The sequence below is a fragment of the Tasmannia lanceolata genome, unplaced genomic scaffold (assembly GCF_043159265.1).
Source record: "Tasmannia lanceolata isolate RefF3 unplaced genomic scaffold, GAP_Taslan_0.1 ptg000018l, whole genome shotgun sequence".
Classification (NCBI taxonomy): Eukaryota; Viridiplantae; Streptophyta; class Magnoliopsida; order Canellales; family Winteraceae; genus Tasmannia; species Tasmannia lanceolata.
The window spans coordinates 28,402,131-28,429,601 of record NW_027518695.1 but is presented as its reverse complement, the minus strand read 5'-3'; the positions used below and the strand labels follow the sequence as shown (position 1 = coordinate 28,429,601).

The 27,471-nt window shown below is 35.5% G+C and overlaps 1 long non-coding RNA gene across 4 annotated transcripts; it reads right to left on the bottom strand.

Annotated features, from left to right (window-relative positions):
* Positions 1 to 23,066: 23,066 nt before the first annotated feature.
* On the bottom strand, positions 23,067 to 26,135 carry LOC143851083 (uncharacterized). Of its 4 annotated transcripts, XR_013236210.1 has the most exons (6): positions 25,095 to 26,135; positions 24,628 to 25,015; positions 24,323 to 24,421; positions 23,943 to 24,223; positions 23,510 to 23,676; positions 23,067 to 23,293 (listed from the first exon to the last, which is right to left on the bottom strand). It is a non-coding gene; the product is annotated as an uncharacterized LOC143851083 (long non-coding RNA). The 4 variants fall into 4 exon arrangements; XR_013236209.1 differs by having other exon boundaries at positions 24,615 to 26,135; XR_013236208.1 differs by having other exon boundaries at positions 23,943 to 24,237; positions 24,628 to 26,135.
* Between the last annotated feature and the right edge of the window lie 1,336 nt (positions 26,136 to 27,471).

Here is a 27,471-nt window from a genome sequence, read left to right as displayed (position 1 = left end):
CAAGGAGATATGATCATCCCACATAAGTGGAAACAATGGCGGTGGACCGGAACTGTGATCATAGTAGGGGTGCAACTTGGGTCGGGTTCAACCCAATTTTGAGTCGGGTTCGGTTGGCATTTCCTCGGGTTGGGTTGGGTTGGGTTAGGGATGGCTTTTCCAAACCCGATTTAATTTCAAGTTGGGTTAGGGATGATGCCTTGGCAGCCCGACTCGACCCGCACCCGACCTTTGTCCTCTAATTTTATCTTGATTTTCTTTTTGTTATTATATTTTTCTATCTGGCACGAACTAAACTTGTCTTTTCTTTTTTAACTACTTGCAGTCCTGTGCGATGCACGGGGCAACGAAAAATTATGTTCTTGAAATAATTTTTACTATAACTTAAGAGCAAAACAGCCCGGAATAGAATACCAGATGTTAAGGTGTAGAATTCCTTTTTTATAGGTGTAGATTGCGAAACATTAGTATAGAATTCCGTTTATAGATATAGATGAGAGATTTTAGCATCTATTTTCTCTTTAAGAGAAATGGAGTACACTAAAGAGGGAATATAGAACGATTTGTTTTTCTAGAAAGAACTTTTGGAATTCCAAAAGTGTAAAACGGTGTGCAACATCCCCTTAAAGCGTTTTTAAATTTCAGAATGCAGTGGGGGTGCCACCTGGCGCCACTCCAGCTTACCACATTCAGCTATATATATATAGGAAATTAAAACGGAAAACATTAAAAAAAGTGCCTAAATTCAAACCATAAGGTACGACACAACTGATTATGGGTGTAGATGGTTTTCATTAGGAAAGGAATTGGGAATTGTGTAACTAATATTAAAAAAGGGAAAATGATCAAAAAATGGGATTTTTAACTGAAAATCTCAAAAAAGGGTTGAGTTGGCTAAATTCTTCGAAAGGGGTGAAACGCATCCCAAGGCATGTTTTAAGACAAAAATGCCCTTGAGTTGCTTGTCCCTCCAAGAAGGTAAGAAACGGATCCCAATGCATTTCACCTAACCTCTACCTTTTTACCTTCTTCTTCCCCATGCCAACTGATGAAACTCCATTGCCTGTTGTAAAACTCCATTGAAATTACATTGCAGACCGATGAAATTCCCCTTGAGAATATCTAGATTTTATTGGATCTCTTTATTTTCTCTGGCTATGAAACCTAAGGTTCTCTAGTAGTCCATTGTCATACATTTGCTTAGGTTTCACATGTTCCTTACAATGCTATGGTGTATTGTCATAATCTTGTTTTGTTTGTTAGGGTTTTGTTATGGTTTTGTTAGGCATTTGTTATTGTCATCATCCTCTTTACAATGCTATGATATATTTTCATCATCTCCCTATCTCTCTATTGCCCTCTATGTTTCTATTTAGAGTAAACCCGGATGAAACTCATGTCTATACAATTAGAAGCACTATTTAAATGTGTAGAAGCAATATTTTGTTCTCGGAACCACTATTGATATGTGGGAACCAGTATTTAGTCCTCTCAACCACTAAGTAGTGGTTCCAATGATTTGAATAGTGGTTCTGAATGTGGAAATACAGTGAGGACCCTATGTAGAAGATCATAACCACTATTTAAACACTGAGGTAATCTATTTATACCGTCCTAACCACCATGTAGACCTCCAAATCACTATATAGTGGTTCCGACAGTATAAATAGTGAGAATAAAAGGTTATGCAATCAAAACCACTATAAAAAGTGACAATCAGTGTATAAATAGGGGATTAAACACTCAGAACCAGTAATTATACGTAGGAACCACTATTTACCACTATATAGTAGTTCTGAGGTATAAATAGTGGTTCTGAGGTATAAATAAAGGTTCACACATTCTACTGGTATTTCATTTGATGTCAAAGTTGCAATGAATTTATGAACAATGGGTTAAATAGTTGTCTAAACACTCAGATCTTATGATGGTTCATAGTTTAGATGGCCTAATACTTGTTCATAGAGTTTAAATTGTGAGATTGAAAAAGTTATTCACTCAAAACCACTATAAAAAGTGAGAATGGGTGTATTTATAGGATTTTAAACACTCAAAACCACTAATTATACCTAGGAACCACTGCTTACCACTATGTAGTGATTTCGAGGTATAAATAGTGGTTCCAAGGTATAAATAGTGGTTCCATAGTAGAAATATTGCTTCACACAATCTAATGGTATTTCATTGGGTGTCAAAGTCGCAATGAATTTATGAACAATGGGTTAAATAGTTGTCTAAACACTCAGATCTTATGGTGGTTCATAGTTTAGATGGCCTAATACTTGTTCTGAGAGTTTAAATTGTGAGATTGAAAAAGTTATGCACTCAAAACACTATAAAAAGTGAGAATGAGTGTATTTATAGGGTTTTAAACACTCAGAACCACTAATTATAACCTAGGAACCACTATTTACCACTATGTAGTGGTTCCGAGGTATAAATAGTGGTTTCGAGGTATAAATATTGGTCCATACATTCTGATAGTATTTTATTGGGTCTCAAAGTTGTCATGAATTTATACACAGTGGTTTAAACACTAAGAACCACATTGAGATGAAAGGAACGACAATTAAATCCTTGCAAGCACTAATTGTGGTTTCAAGATTCATGTGAACCACAATTACAGTCAAAACCACTATAAAAAGTAAGAATGAGTGTATACATAGTGGTTTAAACACTCAGAACTACTAATTATACAGTGAGAACAACTATTTATACCTCGAAACCACTATTTACTACTAAGTAGTGGTTCCGAGGTATAAATAGTGGTTCCAAGGTATAAATAATGGTTCATAGATTCTAATAGTATTTCATTTGATCCATTATCCTTTTTGGAGTGCTTTTGGATCTCAATTTCTGATTTCAGGTCACAATCTATTTTGAGTCGAGTGGGACCATCCATCAAAGTGTCCTAAGTCCGACTTATATTGTACATAGTTAGCGTTTAGAGTTAGAGATCAAGAGAAAGTGAAAAGAAACTCGAGAAGATGGACAATTTTTATCCAAACAAAAATACAGAACATAAAATGATGTTTGAAGTTTTGAGTTTGTTTTCCATAGGCTGATCCTCGCCCTTGAATCTATAGAGGTTTCCATAATACGAATTTTCTCTATGGATTGGACGGCTAGGATCACCTCCTATGGAAATGATTTTTTGGGCACAACCTATTTGCATTGTGGCCCATCTAATGGACGTTTTGGATCATCCTATGGTGTGACCCGTACAATACTTTTTGAAAAATGCAGGAGTATACGGGTTTACACCTTATAAAAACTCTTTCTCATGAAGAAACAAATAGGTCTTCCCTACCACCAAGTCAAAAGCCAAGCGTATTTATGTAGTTGAACACAATTTCTAGAATGTACAGCCCACACCATAGGATGATCCAAACTGCCCAATTGATGGGCCGCAACATAAATAGGCTGTGCCCCAAAAATTATTTCCATAGATGATCCCAACCGTTCGATCTATAGAAGTTTCCATAATCTGAGTCCCTCTTTAGATGGGATGGTTAGAATCATCCTATGGAAATGATTTTTAGGGCTCAATCTATTTACGTTCTGGCCCATCAATTGGGCAGTTTGGATCATCCTATGGTATGGGCTGTGTAGTCCATTTAGAAAAATATGGGTTGAATTCATCCTAGAAGGGGGCTGTACAATGGAGTTTTACGAAAGGCAATGGACTTTCAACACTTGGCGTGGGAAAGAAGAAGGTTAAAAAGGTGAATAGGGTTTGTGAAATGCATTGGGATCTGTTTCTCAAAAAAGGTGAAGGGAAAAGCAAGTAAAGGTCATTCTTGTCTTAAAACATGCCTTGGGATGCGTTTCATCCCTTCCTGAGAATTTAGCCAACTCAACCATTTTTTGAGATTTTCAGTTAAAAATCCCATTTTTTCTCATTTTCCCTAAAAAAAAAGGTAAAACACATATTTAAAAAAAATCAGGAATATCAAATCGAGGAAAATTTGGAAATATGATCCGTCAGTTTTCCTATTTCTATAGCCATTCTACTTCTGTAAAATATTTTGGTTTGCCATTCTCTGATTTATTGCAAATTTATTAGCTATCAATAGCAGCCCTAAAAGGAATAAAATTGTTTTGTTTTCCATTCTCTGCTTTTTTATAGATTTATTAGCGCTTAATAGCAGCCTTAAAAGAAACAAAATCATTTGGTTTTCCAATCTCTGATTTATTGCAGATGTATTAGCTATTATTAGCATACCTAAATGAAACAAATTCCTTTCTATACACATATGTTCGGTGTATATTACCCTTTCTCTTAAAAGAGACTATACACAGAAGTTGCGTGTATAGGAGGGGGACACGTGGCAACACCACATTGAACCACATTCAGCTTTACTTATATACTAGTTGCAGTCTCGTGCGATGCACGGGTCGACGAAAAAATTATGATCTTGAAATATTTTTCCTTATACTGCAAAACAACCCAAAATAGTTCTTATAAGACATTAAAACAGTAAAAACTAAAGTCCAAAATAGAATGACATTCTCGAAATAGAAAGAATTTAAACAAATTAGAAATTATTTTATATCTACCAATATAATTAAATGAAAATAAGGAAATAAAATCTTTTGAAGAATCTTTAGAAGAATAAGAAAATATGTAAAAAAGATAAAGCATAAACATTAGGCAAAAGAAATAGAGAGATTGTGGAAGAAACAAACCTCGCTTGATAACTTCGAGTCTGCCAAAATATATGGTGGAAAATGTGTTGTCTTCGTCGATCCTAGATTGGACTTGGTCCAACACAACATGCATAGTACAGCATACACATGACTGAAAAATATTCATCAAGACAAATGCCAAAAACAACTAAAAGCAAAAATATGGGTGTGGAAGAAAAAGAAAAGTAACTCACAGATCTTACCACCCTGAAAGTATTTACTTTTCGTATGAGGGAACCTACAGATGGAGGAGAAGAGAACATGAGAATAGATTGAGATTGCAAGCAACACCTTCAATTGAGAAAAATGGCAAGACGGATTGGAGATGATCATGAGAAGCATGCTCAATTGAGAAGGCAATCAGAAACCAATCAATAATCACATAAGAATAAAAATGAAAAGCCAATCAATAATCACAAAAGGCCCAATCCATAATGACATGGGAAAAGATTGATTTAAGGGTTTAAATGCATATGGAAAGGAACCCAAAGGTTGTAGCAAAACTATAGTGTTTGGAAACAAATCTCCAATAATACCTATTAAAGGAGATCCGTTTCTATCAATAATTCAATATGACAGAGGACACCGATTCTCATTTGCAGAATGTTTTGCATATAATAGCAAGTGATCTTTCCTATTCCCATCATATGCTATAATTCAGGAGATTTCGTGGAGAAATTTTAAAAATTTTAAAAATTGATTTACAGATAGGGAGTACCAGCGGAGCCCACCATTTACGCCTCAGCATTTGATTTTGTGGGGCCACCATCTACCTGAACCCATGCATATAGCAAGGGCACCATTTTACACCTCGGACAAGTAGCTTGGGTGGGCCTCTAATTTATATCTCATGTTTCGATGGGGTGGGGCCACATTTTACACCTTATGTTTTGATGCCATGGCCCCATCGATATGAGGCTTGCATAATCCGGATATCCTTCTTCTAATGGCCTATGAGTTGTATAAGACATAGCGTGAAAATCTCTCCGTTCAATTTTTTCTAATAATCCATATCTCCTTCATCCAATAGCCTATGACTTATATATGACATAACATGAAAATCTCTCCGTTCAATTGTTTCTAACCATTAGATAGGAACTCTATTACAACCTTATCTTTTTCCAAAATTCGGTGACTTTAAAATAATAAGAAAAAAGATTGGATTTAGAGATAGACGAAATTCTCTCTTTATGTCCTATTTTGTAGGTGTGAATAATAAGCAAAGAGATTATTTAGTGAGAGAGAGGGAATTCTCTCTCTATGCGCCAATTCTGTAGGGGTGAAAGTTTTATATAGGAAACGAAGCGTCAGAATAGGAAACACATGGTACTCATGGTATTGATATAATCTATTTAGAAGGGCATTGAAACGAATCGTTCGGTCTTCAATAAATTCAGGAAAATTAAGGATACGAGAGAGATGATAGGATGGTGATGCATTTTTATAGGGGAAGATATAATTAGATTAGATATTGATGGGCAAGTAGCAAATGATGTCATGCCATATTTCGGTTGATCATTAGATCAATTTATTCATATATTTCGGTTGATCATTAGATCAATTTATTCATATGCAGCCTATTAACCTTATATTTTGAATGAGAAATCTATCCTAAATTATCTAATGAAGATTTACACCCACTTTCCATGGTTCCGAAATCTGAATAAAAAAGTAACCCATACAAAATCTGAACATCAGCTTCAGAGGTCACCCAAAAAAAATGAAGGAACAAACAATGCTTTATCTAACAAAGAAACATACTAATAGCAAGAATATAGGATCAAACCACCAGCAGTGAGATTCTCACCCTTTCCGCAAGAACTCTAATCTCATAAGCAATCATATAAACCGATCCCATTGGCGAAGCAGAATGAGTCTGAACTCGAATCTCATAAGCAATCATATAAACCGATCCCATTGGCGAAGCAGAATGAGTCTCCAAACACAATTGCCGAATCCCATTTTCTTCTTGGCTGAATTATGGGCAAAGGAGTCTCCAATATAGGTGCAGATATAGATGCGTCTGCATCACATCCACCTATAATTTTGTCGCCCTTCATGTTTATTACGGAAGACAAAAAAAAAATAGATATCAAATTTAGTCATTTTCTTTTAAAGAGATTTATAATTTTAAAAAATGTAGATAATCCAAAGTCCAAACCATTCATTATTTAGCCCCAACTTAAATACCTCCAGTAGAAAAATTCACCAGAACCCAAACAGAATGAGTAACTAAACCTATTTTTAATTTCTTCCAAGAAAAAAATTCAGATGAAAATAAATAAAAAATTAAACCAAGAAAACACTGACCTTCAGAGAATCGAGTGAGAAAGAGTGCTAACATCCATGGCGACAGAAACGCCTCTGCAACCAATATGAAGCGGCTGATAGAATGGATTCCTCTACCGATGTTATTGGCTATTACTTTTTATATACCAGTTTCCAAATCTAATAAAAAATTATTTAAAGAGGAAAATATTAGAGAGGGAGAGAGAGACTTGAAAGCTGGCTTTGCTCAGGAAGATTTATCATTTTGTGCAGATTGTTTTGGTCATTTTGCGAAAGTTTTTTGGGATTTTGGATTTCTGTGCGATTTTAAAGATAGAAGTGAAACGCAATTTGAAAGGTTTCCAAGGAAAATGGGAAAAATCAACTTCCTTCCTTTTAGAGAAAGTTAATAAAAAGTGAATTCAAGAGAGTCCCATAAATACGGAATATGAAGGTTGCGTGTACGTTTTTTTTTTTTTTTGAGAGGAGGTGAAACGGTGTGAGAAAATCTTTGCTAATATACCGGTTGTAGAGGGGTGCCACGTGGCGACACCGGCTTACTTATACGACATTAGATTTGCCGCGTAATTTTGAGATTATATTTCTAATTTTGGGAGGATTTGTAGCGCCAATTCGATATCTCTTAAAGAATATCTCCTCTAATTAAGGCTTTAAATAAATTTCTCTAAAGAATATCTCCTCTAATTAAGGCTTGAAATAAATTTCCTTTATTAGAGAATCAGAGGAGAAACGTAATTTGGGGAGACGTACAGGGGATATAGAAAGCATATTTACAAAGCTTGTTTCTAATACGTATTGTTTCCAAAATTTATGGCATTAATTTGTTGATAGAAGAATACGTGACGTGTGAAACGGTGACATGTCAAACGGTGTGCAACATCCCATTAAATCGTTTTTCAATTTCGGAATGCAATGGGGGTGCACGTGGCGCAACCTCAGCTTGCAACATTCAGCTTTACATATACTAGTAATACCCGACGTGCGATGCACGACACTGCCAAAAAAGGGCTATGATACCAAGAAAAATATTAGTTAAAAATATGTAGAAACAATATTTTTAACCACGACACGGCCAAAAAAAGGAGTATGATACCCGAAGTGTAATGCACCACACGGCAAAAAAAGAGAGAATATGATAACAAAAAAAAATTAGTTAAATATATGTAGAAACAATAAGCAAAAAAGTATGCATAACCATATACCAAGTAATGAAAAAATGCAAAAGAAAGAGTTTTCTAATTACTTTTTCTGGAAAAAAAATATGCACGATACGGTGGAAAAAAAGTATATGATACAAAATTTCGTAATTAATTTTTGTGTTAAAAAAAATAAAAATATGCACGACACGGCAAAAAAAGAGTATATGATACAGAATTTCGTAATTAATTTTTGTGTAAAAAAAATAAAAATATGCACGACACGGCCAAAAAAAAGTATATGATACGAAAAAATGTTATTTAAAAAATATGTAGAAAAAAGTAAAAATGTAGCTAAAAATAAATATAAAAAAAGTATCATATACTTTTTCTAAAATATATGCTTTTTATATTTTTCTAAAAATATTTTCTAATGCTTTTTAACAAAGGAGGGAGGTAGGATTGAAATTATGTCGGTTTAATGGGTGCCTTTGTTAAAAAGCATGAAGGAAGGGGTAGGATTTAAAATATGTGGGTTGAATGGGTGCTATTGTTAAAAAGCATAAAGGAGGGGGTAGGATTGAAAATATGTGGGTTGAATGGGTGCTTTTGTTAAAAAGCATAAAGGAGGGGTAGGATTGAAAATATGTGTGTTGAATGGGTGTCTTTGTTAGAAAAAGTCAAAAAAAGTGAGGTGTAAATTCCATAGATTTTTCAAAAAATTCAAACAAGCTTGGGCTTTTCCATCCAGCTTATTATAGTAGATATATATATATATATATATATATATATATATATATATATATATATATATATATATATATATATATAGAGGAAAATGATTGTGAGCTTGAGCTCACATGTGGGCCCACATTGTTAGGATGATCCAAAGCATTCATTTGAAAGGCCCTTACATAGATAGGGTGTGTAGAAAGAATCAGCTCCATAGGATCATCCTAACCCATCCAAAAGTGGAGGGCAAAATGGACAAACACCGTTTGCCACAAATCTACCCATTTTTCCCTCCGCTTTTGGAGGGGTTAGGATGACCCAATGGAACTGATTTTTGGTACACACCCTATCTATGATGGGGCCTTGCAAATGAATGGTTTGGATCACCACAAAAAATGTGGGACCCATGTGTTTGGGCCCTCAAGCTCATATAAGCTATATGAGCTTCAAGCTCACAATCATTTTCCTCATATATATATATATATATATATATATATATATATATATATAATAATTAGATTAGGTTCTTTTTAGACAAGATATGTTTATATATATATATATATATATATATATATATATATATATAATAATTAGATTAGGTTCTTTTTAGACAAGATATGTTTCTGCACTTATCAAAACATGGCAGATCCAAAATCAATGGCATATTAAAGCAATTAAAGAAAACAAAAGGTTGGCTATCTTTCTTTGACGTTTCATGTTTGAGTAATGATAGATGCAAGGGCCCTCTTTATGCAAGGACTGGAGAAGGGCCCTTGAATAGATCCACATCATTTTTAAATTCAGTTGAGAAACTGAATTCGGTTGCACTTAATGACGTGGGTGTATTCTAGGGCCCTTCTTTAGCCCTTGCATAAAGAGGGCCCTTGCATCTATCATTCCTCTTCATGTTTTCTCTGCTTCACAAAAAATAAACCCTATGATGTCTTTACCGTTGATCTTGTTGATCATCATGAGCCGACCCACGTGGCATGTTCCATCAATAAGAAAAGATAATCAACTGTTTGAATTTTCATGGTAGGTCTGTTTAGATTGGAGGAAAAACATTTCTCAAGGAATTTTTTTCCTAGAAATTTTTTTCCACAAATTAGAGGGAAATGATAAATTTTGAGGATAATCATTATTACTTGAATTGTGGTTGTTCAAGTCATTTTTATTGATATGTAATAAAACAATGGACAAAATATTTTTATTTTCCAAACTTTTCTTGAAATTTCAAGGAATCAAAACAGGGAGCAGAGGAGGCTTGATGTGTCAAGGAGATACGTCATCCCATCAAAGTGGAATCAATGGCAATGGACCAGAACTGTGACCATAGTTCTGATCAACGGATTCGATCACATCCACATGGAGACCTCGAAAGTAAAGTTAGGGAATGTCCAGAAATATCGATCTTTTGGCATTTTTCTAAATGAAATTTACATGAATTCATTATTAAGCGCAGCTGATAAAAAGATATGGATCGTCCGTATATGGACTCCGGCATGGATGTGCTCATGTGCCATAATAAATAGAGATCGACTAGTACGTTTTCTTAAAAATATAAAGCTAGATTGCTAGGTACAGGATTTAAATAAAAAGAATGTATAGATTTCTTTGATAAGTACTCACTATTCACTAGAATAATCATTATTCGAGTATTAATTTCCTCCTTAGCTATCATTTATAACTTAACAATTCTATCAATTAGAAGCTAAAATAATATTGTTAAACAGTGAGTAGATGAAGAAATTTATATGGACCAACCTTAAGTCTTTATAGATCAAGATCAAGAACACAGTGTATAAATTAATAAATTTTCTTTATGGTCTATAACAAGATTCCAAGCAATGACACGAAATTTAGATAGTTTGAAGTAAGGCAACAAGAAACTCTTACCTAATAAATTTGAGATGAAGAATTGAGAAGAGCTACTGTAGCACTAGAAATTATAGAATACATAGAAACCTTGATGATTTTTTAACACAAAGACACTATGTAGGGAAAAAATTTACAAAACCTTAGTCAATTTAAGTCTGGCTAAATATCTACACCTTATGATTCAAATAAGTCGGGGGTAAAACCGGACCACCATTGATATGCTTACATGTGGCAAGACCTGCGGAGATGGGACAAGACCGCTCGAATAGCCAAGAGCCGAGTACCGACGACACTCCACCTCGCGGAGCAAAGAGACACCTATCATCTGAATAGAAGGCATTTGCCCGAGAAGGGCCCTCGATGCCAAGACCCGTGACCGAGTGCCGCCACGTGATACCGTTACCGTCTTGTCCGAGAGGAGAGACCTCGGGCAACTTGCCTCTAGTAGCATCTGGTCGAGTGCCACTACACGACAGGACAAAGGCTTGATGACAGACGAGGCATCGATACCCTCAGTTGAGTAGAAGCCCCCCCCCCCCCGAGGATCATATGACATTATCGCTTGCTGACTCGTTTCGTCCACCATAGAAGATCAAGCAACGTCCCATCACTTTCCAGTGCTATTTCTGTCAGCAATTGTACAAGATCCCAACATCTACCATCCCCAACATGTCACCTTCTGAGATGGCACACCTCACATGTCACATCACGTCATCTACTTGTAGCTTCTGGCTTACCGTACTACACCAGTGCCAGTGCCTGAACTGCCGTTCACCATGACGTCCATCGTTACCACATCTCACCCAGGAACACGGAACCTCAGGCTATAAAAGGAGAACCCTCCACTCCACCCGAGGAGCATACTTCAATTCCACTCAAAAGTGCACAAACCAAATTGTCACCATGCTGGTAACCATCATAGACCACCCAGGTGTGTATATTCATTTGGACTACCCTATACCCCCACGAACACGCAAGGCTCAACTTCTAACAATTCACTAATTTGCATGTGCTTTGAAGGGCTCACCACCATTGGTTCTTCCATAAGCTTGTGGCCAATCAGCATGTGTAAGTGAATTGGCTGCTATGTATGTGCTTTGAAGGGATCACCACCATTGGTTCTTCTCTATGCTTGTGGCCAATCCGCATGTGTAAGTGAACTCTTGAGTTTGCTTTGGTCTATGTGACTAGTATCAATTTTGATCAACCAACAATTTGAGTCTATGAGTGAGTCACCATGTGTAGTTCACCTCCAAGCCTCCATTTAGCTACTACTATTGATTTTGATAAAACCTAGCTAAAGAACAAAACTAGCAAAACCATTAGCATCATATAATCATTTTGAGTTTGCAAATCATCAAAACATGGATAAGGTTGAGCCCTTAGGCTTACAACCTTCCCCTTTTTGATGAAGACAAACCAAATTAATTATGAGGTGGAAGCTCACCCTTAGAGATTGAAAAATGTAAATCTAGCTCGCCCTAAATCTATGCTTATAATAAACATTGCAAATAATGATATGAAGCATGTTTAACAAGTTTATAACATTGATGCACAATAAGCATAGAATATGCATGCTTTGTGATCACAAAAGGGACACATAAGCCTGATATGAGAATTATGTGCAAAGGTAGTCCAAATATCATGAACAATATGTAAAACATAATTGATTTACTCTTACTTGTCCCCCTTTTGTCACATCAAAAAGATGGAGAAAGAATATAACCATTTAAGTAGTTCTCCCCCCAAGTTTTTTTTTTTTTTTTAACTCTGAAATCTTTTCTCCCCCTAAGTAACTAATTATATGTTGTAAGCATATTCAAGTAGAGCATATAGATACATGGTCCTTATGTGAAATATAGCCAAGAGATTAGATTTCTTAATTAGAGGTGATGGTACTCTCTCTCTCTTAACTAGTAAGAAGGCTAATGGCACCAATTGAGTAGCTTTTAGTGTTAGGGTTTGATATCTTGACCATGCAGTCAATACCAAGCAACGTGTATATATAAGTAATATGTATATATAATTCAATTTTAGAATTTATTTACTTGGTTGGCACTCCAAATATTGAGACCACTTCTTATATCACAAAAACTTTCTTCATTAAGTGGTTTAGTAAAAATTTCTGCCAGTTAATCATTTGTGTTTGTATATTCATTTGAAATGTCCCCTTTTAATGAATGATCTCTAAGGAAATGGTGTCTTATCTCTATATATTTAGTCCTAAAGTGTTGAATTAGATTCTTGGTTAAATTGATTGCACTTGTGTTATCACAATTAATCGGAACACATTCAAACTTTATACCATAGTTCTCTAAGGTATTCCTCATCCAAAGGATTTGTGCACAATAAGCCCCAGCTGCAATATATTCAGCTTCAGTGGTAGATAGGGCAACTGAATTTTGCTTCTTACTAAACCAAGACACAAGGGATCTACCTAAGAACTGACAAGTGCTACTTGCGCTCTTCCTATCAACTCTACATTTGGCAAAGTCGGAATATGAATACCCTACAAGGTTAAATTCCTTAGAGTTTTCAAATCACAAACGTACAGTAGGAGTTCCCTAAGATATTTCAATATTATTTTAACAGCGCATAAATGGGATTCCTTAGGATCAGACTTAAACTTAGCACACAAGCAAACACTATTTCAATATGGGTAGGCTAGCAGTCAAGTAATGTAGGCTCTCTATCATGTCCCTATATTTCTTTTGATCAATGAATGGGTCAAGATCATCCTTGCTTAGTTTGGTGGATGTGCTCATAGGTGTAGGCTTTGTTTGAGAGCTATCCATCACAAACTTCTTAAGCAATTCCTTAGTGTATTTCTCTTGATTAATGAATTTGTAGTCTTAGGAAATACTTGAGTTCTCCTATCATACTCATTTCAAATTTACTTTGCATGTATTGGGCAAACTCCTTTCACATACTCTCATTGGTTGATCCAAAGATGGTATCATCATCATATATTTGCACAATGGGTATGTCATCTCCTTGTCTTTTGACGAAAGATTTTTGTCAACCTTGCCCTTATCAAAACCTTTGTCCAAAAGGAAAGACTAAGCCTATCATGCCATGCTCTAGGAGCTTGCTTTAGTCCATATAAAGCTTTGTCCAACTTATAGACATGGTTAGGGTATTTAAAATCCTCAAAACCGGGAGGTTGTTCAACATAAACGTCCTCCATGATATTCCCATTTAGGAATGCACTCTTGGCATCCATTTGATATAACAAGAAACCTCTATGACAAGCAAATGCAAGAACTAAGCTTACCAAATTATTAAAGGCTATTGATAATAGCACTACTGTGCTTGGATAATATCACGAACGAAGCTTGTCTTTTCTTTTTTAATTAGGTTCTTTTTAGACCAGATAAGTTTCTGCACTTATCAAAACATGGTAGATTCAAAATCAATGGAATTTTAAAGCAATTAAAGAAAACGTTTTCGGTCGGCTATCTTTCTTTGATGTCTCATGTTTTCTCTGCTTCATAAAAATAAACCCTATGATTTCTTTTTGGTAACTGGAATCAAGACCGTTGATCTTGTTGATCATGATGAGCCGACCCACGTGGCACGTTCCATCAATAAGAAAAAACTAATCAAGTGTTTAAATTTTCATGGCAGGCCTATTTGGATTGCAGGAAAAACATTTTTGAAGGAATTTTTCCCTAGGAATTTTTTTCCACAAATTAGAGGGAAATGATAAATTTTGAGGATAATCATTATAACTTGAATTGTGGTTGTTCAAGTCATTTTTATTGATATGTAATAAAGTAGTGGAAAAGCAAAATGTTTTTCTTTTCCAAACTTTTCTTGAAATTTGATGGAATCAAAACAAGGAGCAAAGGAGGCTTGATTTGTCAAGGAGATATCCTCATCCCAACAAAGTGGAATCAATGTCAATGGACCAGAACTGTGATCATAGTAGGGGTGCAACTTGGGTCGGGCTCAACCCGAACCCAAGGGGTTCAACCCAATTTTGAGTCGGGTTCGGTTGGCATTTCCTCGGGTTGGGTTGGTTTAGGGATGACTTTTTCCAACCCGATTTATTTCAGGTTGGGTTAAGGTTGATTCCTTGGCAACCCGACTCGACCCACACCCGACCTCCGTCCTCTAATTTTATCTTGATTTTCATTTTGTTATTTTATTTTTCTATTTGGCCCAAAGTGAATCCGAACCAACCCGACCCGATTTCGGGTAGATCAGTTGGGTTAGGGTTGAGAGATTTAGAGGCAGGTTGGGTTAGGGTTGACCGTCCTCAACCTGAGGCTCGGGTTGGGTTAGGGTTGAGGGAATGCTATCTCAGGTTGGGTTAGGGTTGGCCTCAACCCGATCCAACCCGACTCGAGTTGCACCCCTATATCATAGTTCTAATCAACGGATTTGATTACGTCCACATGGAGACCCAGAGAGTAAATGTTAGGGAATGTCAAGAAACCACCATCTTTTTTCATTTTTCTAAATGAAATTTACATGTATCCATTATTAAGTGTAGCAAATAGAAAGATCCGGATCGTCCGTATAGTGGACTCCACCATGGTTGTGCCCATGTGCCATAATAAACGGAGATCGACTTGTACGTAAGACATTAATTACTTAAAAATATAAAGCTAGAATGATAGCCAGAGGATTTAAATAAAAACAATGTATAAATTTCTTTGATAAGTATTCACTATTCAGTAGAATAATTATTATTCTAGTATTAATTTCCTCCTAAGCTATCATTTATAACTTACAATTCTATTAATTAGATGCTACAACAATATTGTTAAGTAGTTAGTAGATGAAGAAATTTATATGGACCAATCTGAAGTCTTTATAGTTCAAGATAAAGAACACGGTGTATAGATTAATAAATTTTCTTTATGGTCTAAAACAAGATCCCAAGCAATGACATGTAAATTTATATAGTTTGAAGGCAACAAGAAACTCTTATCTAATAAATTTGAGATGAGGAATTGAGAAGAGCTAATGTAGCCCTAGCAATTATAATACATAGAAACCTTGATGATTTTTTAACACAATGACACTATGTAGGGAAATTTTTTAAAAACTTTAGTCAATTTAAGTCTGGCTAAATATCTACACCTTATGATTCAAATATGTTTGCGGTAAAACCGGACCACCGATGATACACTGACTTGTGGCAAGACTTGCAGAGATTGGACAAGACCACTCGGACAACCAAGAGCCGAGTGCCACCGACCACTCCACCTCACGGAGCAAAGAGATGCCTATCATCCGAATAGAAGGCATTTGCCCGAGAAGGGCCCTCGATGCCAAATAGTAAGTTCGTTTTTTTACTAAAAATAGTATGGTTTCAAATATATATGGTGTGTGTGTGTGTGTGTGTGTGAATATGGTTTCAAATCTAAAAATATTTTACTAAAAATAGTAAATTCAGATTTTACTAAAAATAGTAAGTTCGTTTTTTTACTAAAAATAGTAAATATGATTTTTACTAAAAGTAGTATGTGTATAAATATTTATATTATTTACAATCTAAAATTTATATCTTGATATATGTGCATAAGTGTAGAGTTTAAAATTTGGAGTTTTTAACTCTAATATACATGCATATAGACATCTATGTGAAAATTCATGGTTTGTTAGTATTTGTGTACGAAAACAAATATATTAAATTTTGAATATTCACACATACTGATATAAGCATGTGTGCATGAAAATAAATTCATTTTTATTCAACAGTATTTGTAAGTGGTTCATGACAATGACTTGTACATAACTGTTGTTAAATGATATGTATTTTCCTATTATGTTTTGCCATATTAGTAGCATGCAATAAATTTAATAATGATGCTATGCCGACAAATAATGACGCGCTAATGCTCACAAATGATGGAATACTATGATTCCTTGTTAAAGGAAAATACTTTGGAAGCAAGAAAATTGCTAATGAATATCTTAAGGATATTGAAAATGGATGACATGGCAAAAAACTGATAATAAATAAATGAAATAAAAGGCATTGGGAAATATGATTTGATGGATTGGGCGGAGGTATGAGTCGTACATGAATAATGAAATTTCGCGCTGGTCATGGGTTTTTAGCGCACCCCATGGTGGCAAATGCATCCTTTTAGACCGTGATGTCAAGAGGCAGACTGGCCAGTAAACACATTGTAAAAAGTTCCCATGCCCACTACCTGTAGACGAGGGCAGTAGAACGTATTGGGGGGCAACAAGCTAAGGGAGCTTGATTGTCTTGCATGAGTCGTCTCAACTCATGCATTACAAATAATAATCACAAACATAAGTTTCTTACTTGTAAAACATTGTTTGCCTTGCTAGAATAACTATTTGACATTGTTTAAATGCCATAGCATGATCCCAATTAATGTTTCAGGCTTTCTTTAGAGATGATTATTATTATGTGCTCACCTAATGAATTAAGTTGTATGTTTTAAATTTAAAAATTGTTTAAGTGTGAATGTTTATTACCGAATGAATATACTTAGTCTGTTGAACTAACCATATATAAATTTATATAGATCAAACGGTTAAGATCTCCTATCGAGATGATTTTTGGGGTACAACATATTTAAGTTGGGGCTCAACAAATGAATGTTTTAGATCAGGGTCCTTCTATTATGGGTGATGTATTTTAAAAATAAAGTTCTTGCAAGAATGTTCTTTATGGGACATAAACTCTAGGTTGTTTAAGACACCTATACATGTAGGGATTTGCTAGGGACCATCGCAGTGTTGCGTGAGAGAGCAACCACCTCATATGAATTATATGTATAAAACAAAATCTGTTGAAAAGTGAGCATGTGTCTGCTCTCCCATGTACACATGGTTTTAAATTTCGGTTTCGGCTAAAATTTTAGAGTTATCCGAAACTTTAAATTTCGGTTTCGGCTAAAATTTTAGAGTTATCCGAAACCAAAATTTTAGCCGAAATCCCGAAATTTAGGGCTAAATTTGGTATTGATGCACAAAATCCTGGATTTTAGGGACGAAATTAAATTAGTTAACACAATAAAAATTTATTATTTTAATAGAAATTTCGAACTAAATTTTATAAATTTCAGGAATTTCGGTTTCCGCACCTTTTCGTTTCGGTCCTCACTGAAATCCGAAATTTCGGATTTCGGTCAAATTGAAAACCATGCTCATGCAACAGCGGTTCCACTAAATGCCTTACGAGATGGTCCCGAGCAAATCCCATATATGTATATTTTCAATAGATTATCTCACGTACCCAATAATTAAATTAAATTAAATTAATTAGTGTATTTTACTATAAATCTTACTAAAAGATGGCTTTATTTACTTTGAATATGTTAATGCATGACAACTCTACATATGATTGCATTTTAATGATTTTTTCTTCTCCAAAACGAGAAAAGAGTATCAGAAGTTTCCTACGAGAGAAAGGCCTCTCAGCAAGAGCTTGATGACCAGTGAGATTATTTATTATTATTTTCTTATCATTTTCTCCATTTCAAGTTAGAATAATAAATAAAATAAATTTACTACTCTCCTTCCTTGATATTTTTGTATTTGGTTGGATTTATATCCACCGTTTTCTTTTTGATCTTTTGTAACTGACCATCTCGGTCCCCTTTTCTAATGAATTCTTCGTCATTCAAAAAAAAAAATTATAAATTATAACATCGTGACAGCAGGTAGAACAATTGGGTGTCTTTTATGGGAACATATATGTATATCTCTACAGTGTATATATGCTGGCAAGATATATATACGGTGTATGTGTGTGTTTAATATTGAGTAGATTTACCTCAGTATCTGCCAGTGTTTTGAATGGGGTTTTAAAATCTGTGAACCAGCTAACATGTCAGTTGTTAAAGGCAGGTGCAAGCATATACGGCACTTGTACGTTTTGACACGTGTAGGGATGAGTTTCACGTGGGAACACACAACGGGGTGTCATTATAAAAGGTAAGGGGTGTGTTCCATTTGATCAATGTGATTGAAAGGTGAGACTCGTTGTATTGGACGGGTCAGATTAACGATCAGACCAGTTTTGTTGGATTTCCTGACATGCCAAATTGGCTTGTTATGTTTTGCCATATTAGTAGCATGCAATTAATTTAATAATGATGCTATGCCAACAAATAATGAGGTGCTAATCCTCACAAATGATGGTATACTACGATTCCATGTTAAAGGAAAATACTTTGGAAGCAAAAAAATTGCTAATGAATATCTAAAGGATATTAAAAATGGATAACATGGCAGAAAAACTGGTAGTAAATAAATGAAATAAAAGGCATTGAGAAATATGATTTGATGGATTGGGCGGAGGTATGAGTCGTACATGAATAATGAAATTTCGCGCCGGCCATGGGTTTCTAGCGCACCCCATGGTGGCAAATGCAACATCTCTGACCGTGATGTCAAGAGGCAGAGTGGCTAGTAGGCAACATTGTAAAAAGTTGGTATGATGGATGTACAAGCCTTGATATTTAATCCAACAGCAGCTTCTTAACAAGTCAGCTGCTGTTGGATCAAATATCAAGGATGGGATGATGAGTACCCTCTTTTATTGAATCTAGTCAATATTTTACTTCCACAGTTAACCTATTGTAGTCCTAACATTTTGTTCTTTATATGTCTCGGTAAACCTTCGACCAAGAGTGTAGGATGCCTACCATAGATCATTTATAATAAAATTACTAATAAACTAGATCTAAATGGTTGATAATATTCCTACATCATTTCCAATAAGTAGTGTAGCAACAACATACAAGCTTAAGTCATATTCTTATTTGCCCCTTTCTATACAAGCTTCATCAACATTTCGTGAGAAGCCAAATATTTTGATTGCCTCCTGAAAATATATGTTGTAACTACAGGAAGCTTCTTTTAAGTCCTATATCAACCTCAATAACTTGTATATTTTCTTATTATCATGATTAACAGACTAAAAATCTTTTTAACTGAAATCTTAGCCTCCTCTTCAAGAAAAATCTTGCCCCTATTGAAATTATTCATTTTTAGAAGAAAAAAATCCACCAAAAATGAGTTAACCAAAAGTTGAAAAACTTATATTTATGTTTGTTAGTTTGAGGCTTGTAATTCAAAGAATTTTGATCCATTAGATGTTCAAGTCTACAATTTTGATCCATTAGATGTTTGGTGTTTAGGCCTAAAGAATAAAGAGTTGAAAACCGAATGGCGGGTAACCCGCGGGCACCAACGCCTGACCCAGACCCAACCGCGGGTCACGAGTACGGGTTGGGTGGGGGTATTTTTTTTCGCGGGTATTGAAATTGGTACCCGTACCCCTGCGGGCCGGGTGTACCCGCGGGTACGGGTCCCATTTTTTCGGGTCTAATTAAGATCTTGTTTTTTGTTCCATCTCCCACAAATGGACCACTGAGATTATTTATTATTATTTTCTTATTATTTTCTCCATTTCAAGTTAGAATAATGAATAAAATAAATTTATTATCCTCCCTCCTTGATATTTTTGTATTTGGTTGGATTTATATCCACCGTTTCCTTTTTTATCTTTTGTAATTGACCATCTCGGTCCCCTTTTTTAATGAATTCTTCATCATTCAAAAAAAATATTATAAATTATAACATCGTGACAGCAGGTAGAACAATTGGGTGTCTTTTATGGGAACGTATATGTATATCTCTACAGTGTATATATGCTGGTAAGATATATATACGGTGTATGTGCGTGTTTAATATTGAGTGGATTTACCCGAGTGTTGGCCAGTGGTTTGAATGGGGTTTTAAAATCTGTGAACCAGCTCAGGAATAAGGACATGTGAAATAGCCACATGTCAGTTGTTAAAGGCAGGTGCAAGCCTAAACGACACTTGTACTTTTTAACACGTGTAGGGAGATCCTTGAGTTTCACGTGGGAACACACAGACGGGGGTGTCAGTATAAAAGGTAAGGGGTGTGTTCCATCTGATCAATGTGATTGAAAGGTGAGGCTCGTTGTATTGGACGGTTAACATTCACGATCAGACCAGTGTTGGAAGGGCTTGATGGGTGCAACTCGGGTTGGGTTGGGTCGGGTTGAGGCCAACCCCGAGCCTTGGGTTGGGGCCAACCCTAACCCAACCTGCCTCCTAATCGGGTCAGGTCGGGTCGGGTTCATCTCGGGCCAAATAGAAAAATACAGGGGAAAAAAGCATAACCCTAGAAAAACGTGAGAAAACTAGAGGACAGAGGCTAGGTTTGCGTTGGATTGGGTTGCCAACTCCTCAACCCTAACCCAACCAGAATTTAAATCGGGTTCGCTTTTCCCAATTTGAACCCGTCGGGTTCGGGTTGAGCCCGACCCAAGTTGCACCCCTAATTTCCTGACAGGCCAAATTCACTTCATTGTATGTATGGCTAGGATCATCCGATCAGGGCATGCATGTCTCCCATCTACAGAGGTACCCACCAGATGTGTGGCCTAGATCGATGATCAAACTACTTGTGTCAATTTAATAAAATGGATTCAAGCTGCATTTCTTACTATCAATTTTTGGGTCCCACAGGGGGACATCTAGTGTAATTGAGACCGTTGATCTTGTGGACGATCATGACGTGACCTACATGATTCATATTGAATGCCACACGGACATCCTATCCGTAAGATAACTAACTGTACAAATCAACGGTTGGACTTTTCTTTGCGGAAGCCCTAAACAAGCCATTATGGATCAAGGGGCTAGGATCGTCCAATCAAGCTGGCTAAAGGGACATGGGGCACGCTTGTGGACGTTGATCTGACCAGCTAATCCGATTACACCAGCATTCCTTACTTGGGCCCCAGAGAGTGGTTGTTATAAAAGAGAGTAACTTTAGCATATTTCTTGCTCGGGATTTGCTAGGCAATTTCGCAGAAAGCCATTTCGCTGCTCACTTCTGCATGAGAGAACAGCCACATAGGCTTTAGTAGATTTTGTCTTATTCATTTAATTAATCAGAGCTGGCTATTCTCTAATGCAAAGGTCAGGTGCGAAATGGTTTCATTTCCCGAGAAATTGCCTAGCAAATAATTGCATGCATTAATACTCCTTAATAATTTAAAGAAAATTGCACCACTTAAATTCGAAAAGATTTTGAAATTCCCACGTCCCAACTAAAGCCATGTTTAACAGTCATGAAAATTATTTCCATGGAATATTAATTTATACAGTGGTGGGAGAGGGGGCAAGGGAGTAGGGGGTGGAGATCCTCTCCCTCCCACTCTCTCTTTTCTCTCACCCCTTGAAAAATTAATATTCCTTGAAAAAAAAATTCGTAGTTGCCAAACATGGCCTTTTTTTCCAGTTAGGCTAATAATCTCAACCATTCATCGAAAAGTGAATGGGCCGATTTCCAGGAAATCCACTCTGAATTTTTGTAAAATTCGTTTCAGATTGTGGCAGCCAAGTTTGAACCCCCCAACCAATTATTGGACTCAAAATGAAACGTTATTTTGGGTACAATAATCTGGTTGGTGCTGACAATCGGTTTTCACAATCTGAAACGAACAGGGTCTTTTGATTATAACAACCGATTGTGAGTGCTAAACTGATTATTGGACTCAAAATCACATTTGAACAAGGATACTGCTTCGGACAACATTCACCCGACGAAGCAGGTAGTCCTCCAGGGTTTTAATTTTGGTTTGGCAAACAAGCAGGGTATTCGGCTGACGTGGCACCCCAAAACTAACTAAAATCCATGGGTTAACCCGGCTTTTAGGCAACCAAAGGAACTTTTGCTGGCGGTTCTAACGGCGGATAAAAGTGTAAAATACAACTCAACTAAGCCTTCGTCCCAAACTAGTAGGGGTCGGCTAATGAATCCCTTAGAAAATTTTCATGAAGTCGGATAAAAGTGTGAAATAATTTTTAAAATAATATTTTTTAAAAATATTTTAAATTAAGAAAAATCCCAAAACTTAGGTACAAAAAACCTGTGTGTTCTATGTCAATCATAACATACACTAGAAGAGCTTTTCTCAGCTCTAAAAATTCCGTAAGGGCCCGTTTGGATACCTCATGCATTTGTATTTTGATTTGGATTTGAGTTTTGGATACAAAATACATTATTCATCTTCATGATCATGTTTTAAGACACAGACAGAGAGAGATGGAGGTAGGGATGTCTCATCGCTGCTGCCGGAGCAACATTGAGGAGCACACGGTGAAGGAAGTTGCTACAAATATTTATTTACAAATAATGTCTAGCAGAAAAGATTTGAAAATCAGATTTTTTGGCACTGTTGTAGATGATTTGGAAATCTAAGGATCTGATCCAGCTCAAAATATCAACTAAATCCAAATCTAAATCTTGTGGGTATCCAAACATGGCCTAAGCTAAATGTACACATCATAACATCTAAGGAACTGTTGGAACCATGTTGAAAGAGCTCTTATTTAATGAAACCAAGCAAACTAAAATATATCATCGTACTACAAAACATTATCTAATTTTAGAGGTTAAGTTCAATGCAAACTACAGTAAGGATCCACATTATGATCTACGCAAGGAAGACAAGAACACTGTAGAGGATTTAAAAGTTTGTTGCATGAGTAACACCCCACTTTTCCACTTTGCTCCCCATTTTTTGCTTCCTGAGATGCAACAAAGTTTAAAATCATTCTTCTCATTTCTGACAAAGAGTTGTTATTCCAATTGGTAGAAAATCTATATATCCTACCAAGTGTTGGTAAAAATACACTGGAATTTCAGATTATAATAATAAACAACACAAATAAAGCAATAATCCACATGTAACCAAACCAAAAATAATAGAAAGAATCAAACAGTAAAGAGAGAGAATGACTTACGGTTGAGTTGAGGCACTGATCTAAACCTTAAGGAAAATATTGTCCCTGCATTTGACGAATCAACAGTGCAAATGGATTCTCTAGCATATGCCTCCATGATACAACTCGTCCGCTCTAAGGGGACGTGCACTTAAACAGCCCGGAACCCTTGAGAACATGCCTCACGTCTGTGGAATAAATTGGGAAGAAGAAAAAACTTAGAAGCATGAGTGTATGTACGAATATTTATAGGAATTCAAGATAATACTTAAGATACACTTCTCTTTAATTGTAACTTTTAATATATATATATATATATATATATATATATATATATATATATATATATATATATATATATATATATTGACTTTTTGCATAAAGTAAATAAATAAATTTTGAATTTTTAAATTAAAGAAAAAGGTCAACACTAAGTAAAATAAAGATAGATCACCAAATTTTGGACTTGACGATGAACCTCTTCAACATCAATGCCAAAACCTCTCAGATCTCCTTGTAGTTGAACCACCTATAAAAATGGGGAAATGTTATCAGCACTACTGTATTTTGATGAGGGCACTCCTCACTTTAGGATCTAACCTATGGAAATGATTTTTTGGGCCACAACGTATTTAGGCTGTGGCCCATCTAATGGACGGTTTGGATCATCCTATGGTGCGAACCATACTGTAGTTTTAATAAAGTGAGGAGTGCCCTCATCAAAATACAGTAGTGCTGATAACATTTCCCTAAAAAAATGGTTACAAGAATTTCTAGAAATGTTGATGCTCTGCGTGAAACAGAAAAAAATATCAATTATAATCAGCTACTAACCAATCACACTTCATCTCTTGTAGCAGCATTAAGCACATCACACTCAATTATGTTATTATCCACACGAACAATTGTTGAAGATAAATTTCTCTTGGTAGCCTGAAAAACCATAAGGCCTTTGATCTAAGAAAAGGTATAATGCATGAGTGATGCAGGGAAAGTGCGACGGGGCGTTGCTCAAGTGTGTAGAGACATGCTCTAATGAGTTTTGATGCAGATGTAACAAAGAAATCATAATCTTGTGGGAGATTCCTTAAGTTCTCAAGTGGATGTGCATAAAGAGGAATTTGACCTTGAAATCTTACTGTGATCAACACAACTCAGCAAACCAATTCTGGATGTAATCTGGTCAGTCATAAACTGGTTTAAATTGGCATGTATAAACTGCCTTTTGCTATGATAAAATCCATCTGTCTGCCAGTGAGTGAGGCTTTAGAGCGGCTTCGGATCCCTCTAAGATTCACCATGCAAACTATTTGTCTGTACCTCACTAACAGAGAATAGGATAACAATTTGCTTGATGTCAAAATTCATTTATATGAAACAAACAACACCTATTCGGTTCACCTTCTTTCCAAGAAGCGCTTCCCAACAAAACACGTAGTTCATAAATGGAAGGAAAGAAAAGTTTAATGCTACCAAAATTTTGAAGGTTTCAAATGTCGTTAAAACCTTGGAAGTAATTATCTTCACCTGTAAAACAGCCAACAACCACAAAAATTATAATGTAATAAGAAAAAAAAGGAAAACATATGAAAATGTTGAAAGTTACCTTCTTATGTTCCCGTTTGAAGGGAACAAATCTTCTCTATGGTTCTGGCACATTTGAAAATGGGTGCTTTTTGTAGAGTGGGGAGAGAGAGAGAGAGGGACAACCACTTCTTTCAACAAGAACCATTTCATTCATAAACCCAATTTTCAAAATTAATATTAAAATTAGTAACGATATCGATAAATAAATTAGTATTTTTCGAGGCTATTGGATACCTCCTGACATCATCTGATTCCCATTAATTTGTAAATATATAATGACAAAAAAATTTCTATTATTCTAATATATTAATGATTGATAATGACAGGAGATGATGAGAATGAAATTGCAAGAATTGAGGCTAATCTTGGAGTTCGCTTTCAAATGAGATTGGCGTTTTTCTATTTTTCTCAGGAGTAATTGTAAGTAGTGAAAACAGTTTTAGGTAGTGCTATGTCTAGTTGAGGAGAGAGTGACATAAGGTTGGTGTTTTTCTGTTTTTCTCAAAAGTATTTGTAAGTAGACAGTGTAGGAAACTGTTGTAGTTGGTATTATATGATCGAGAATCATGAAAAGTCAGTGACGTTAATGAATTCTGTGTTGCTCTGTCTCTTGTCTATTTCTATTTGAGTTTTCTTTTTTGGAATGTATGAAAAATAGGAAAACCATGCAAATTGATTCATTAAAAGAAGAGGGTAAAATTTCTAAAATATTGCAAAATGTGATCAGGAAGAAGAGTTTTAAAAATGGAAAAAGTCATCTACAAAACTTCAAAATCTCAATTTTATTCAATTAATTAACAAATATTAACGAGAAATTGGGGAAACCAATATTTAATCTTGAAAAATGAATAAATAACTTGCAATATTTATCCACTTTGAACAATAACTTCTATATATTTCCCTGCTAAATGACAAAATGTTAAAAAGAAAAAGAAAAACAATATATATGGTGCTCCGACAAACCCTAACAATGAGTGGATTTTCTCAAATAAAACAAGAAAATGAATTGTTAGATGCATTTCATGTACTTAAGAGTATTTTGGCCATTGTACTTAACACACACACACACACACACACACACACACATATATATATATATATATATATATATATATATATACATATATATATATATATATATATATATATATAGAGAGAGAGAGAGAGAGAGAGAGAGAGAGAGAGAGAGAGACATATTAGTGAGGGGGGCTCGGGGAGAGCTCTCACTCCAACTCACATTCATCTCAATCTCATTTTCAACATGAATAAATATCTTACATTTTTTCAAATGTGAAATATTTTCAATTAATTAATCAGTCAACTGAAGGCAGAACATAATACCAACCAAGGTAGACATCAACATACCAAGCTAGCACCCAAACATGTAGCAACTAGCAATAACTAGAGATGCAATCAGAAAAATAGATATAAAGGGAAATAAGGGAAAAATAATTGTTGAACTCAAAATTTTACAAAAAAAAAAGAAAATGAAAGGGATAAAGGTAAAATGCCTTGGTAAAAAAAGAAAAAAGAAATGGTGGTTACAGATTACGTTTTTCCTAAAATAAAAGGGATAAATGATGAGGTTTCGTAACTTCCCATAAAAGAGGGATGTTGAAATCGTGGAACGAACGGTAAGGGTGAGCTGATCGTTGGTAACAGCTCTAATAAGAGAAAGTGAAGATCGTGAAATTGAAGATAAGCGATGAGTTAGCATTAGCCAACGACACCAAGAAGCTCTATAAATAGAGGAAAGATACTTTTGAGAGGGACCGGATCATTTGGAGAGAAAACGACGCAAAAGGAAGAGAAGAACCAACCAAAAAAAAAGAAGAAAAAGGCAAAAAGGTAAACAAAACAAGACTTCTCAAACTAGCAATTTTCTTTTCCCTATTTACCGACTTTCTCCGAGAAGCAGATAAGTACTTTTGAGTCTCTCCTCGGAGATTTAAAAGGAAGAAGACCTTTTCTTACGGGAGAAATATGATGAAGATGTTAATCTTAAGATCTTAAATTAATGTGCAAATAGATCCGTGCAAATAAACTAGAATACAAAAGAAAGATTGTGAGACTTACCTCGGTCGGCCATGGCGGTGATCGATCGGGCTAGGTCTTCTACTGCCTCTCTGGTCCGCCTGGTGGGAGAAATCTCCCTATGGTCAGTTTAGATGGAAGCAGAGACGAGCCCCTCTATTTATAGAAAAAGACCTATCGTTCCACCCACAATAAATCCTAATTGGCTTAATCTATTTAACCAACAGATGTAGTTGAATCTAGGGCTACATTAATCATCCATGTCTCAATAAGGATGAGATGCACTGATTACCTTAAAATACCCTTCACTGATCACTGTGGAAACAGGTAACTCCAGTAATTTCATATTTAATCTCATTCTT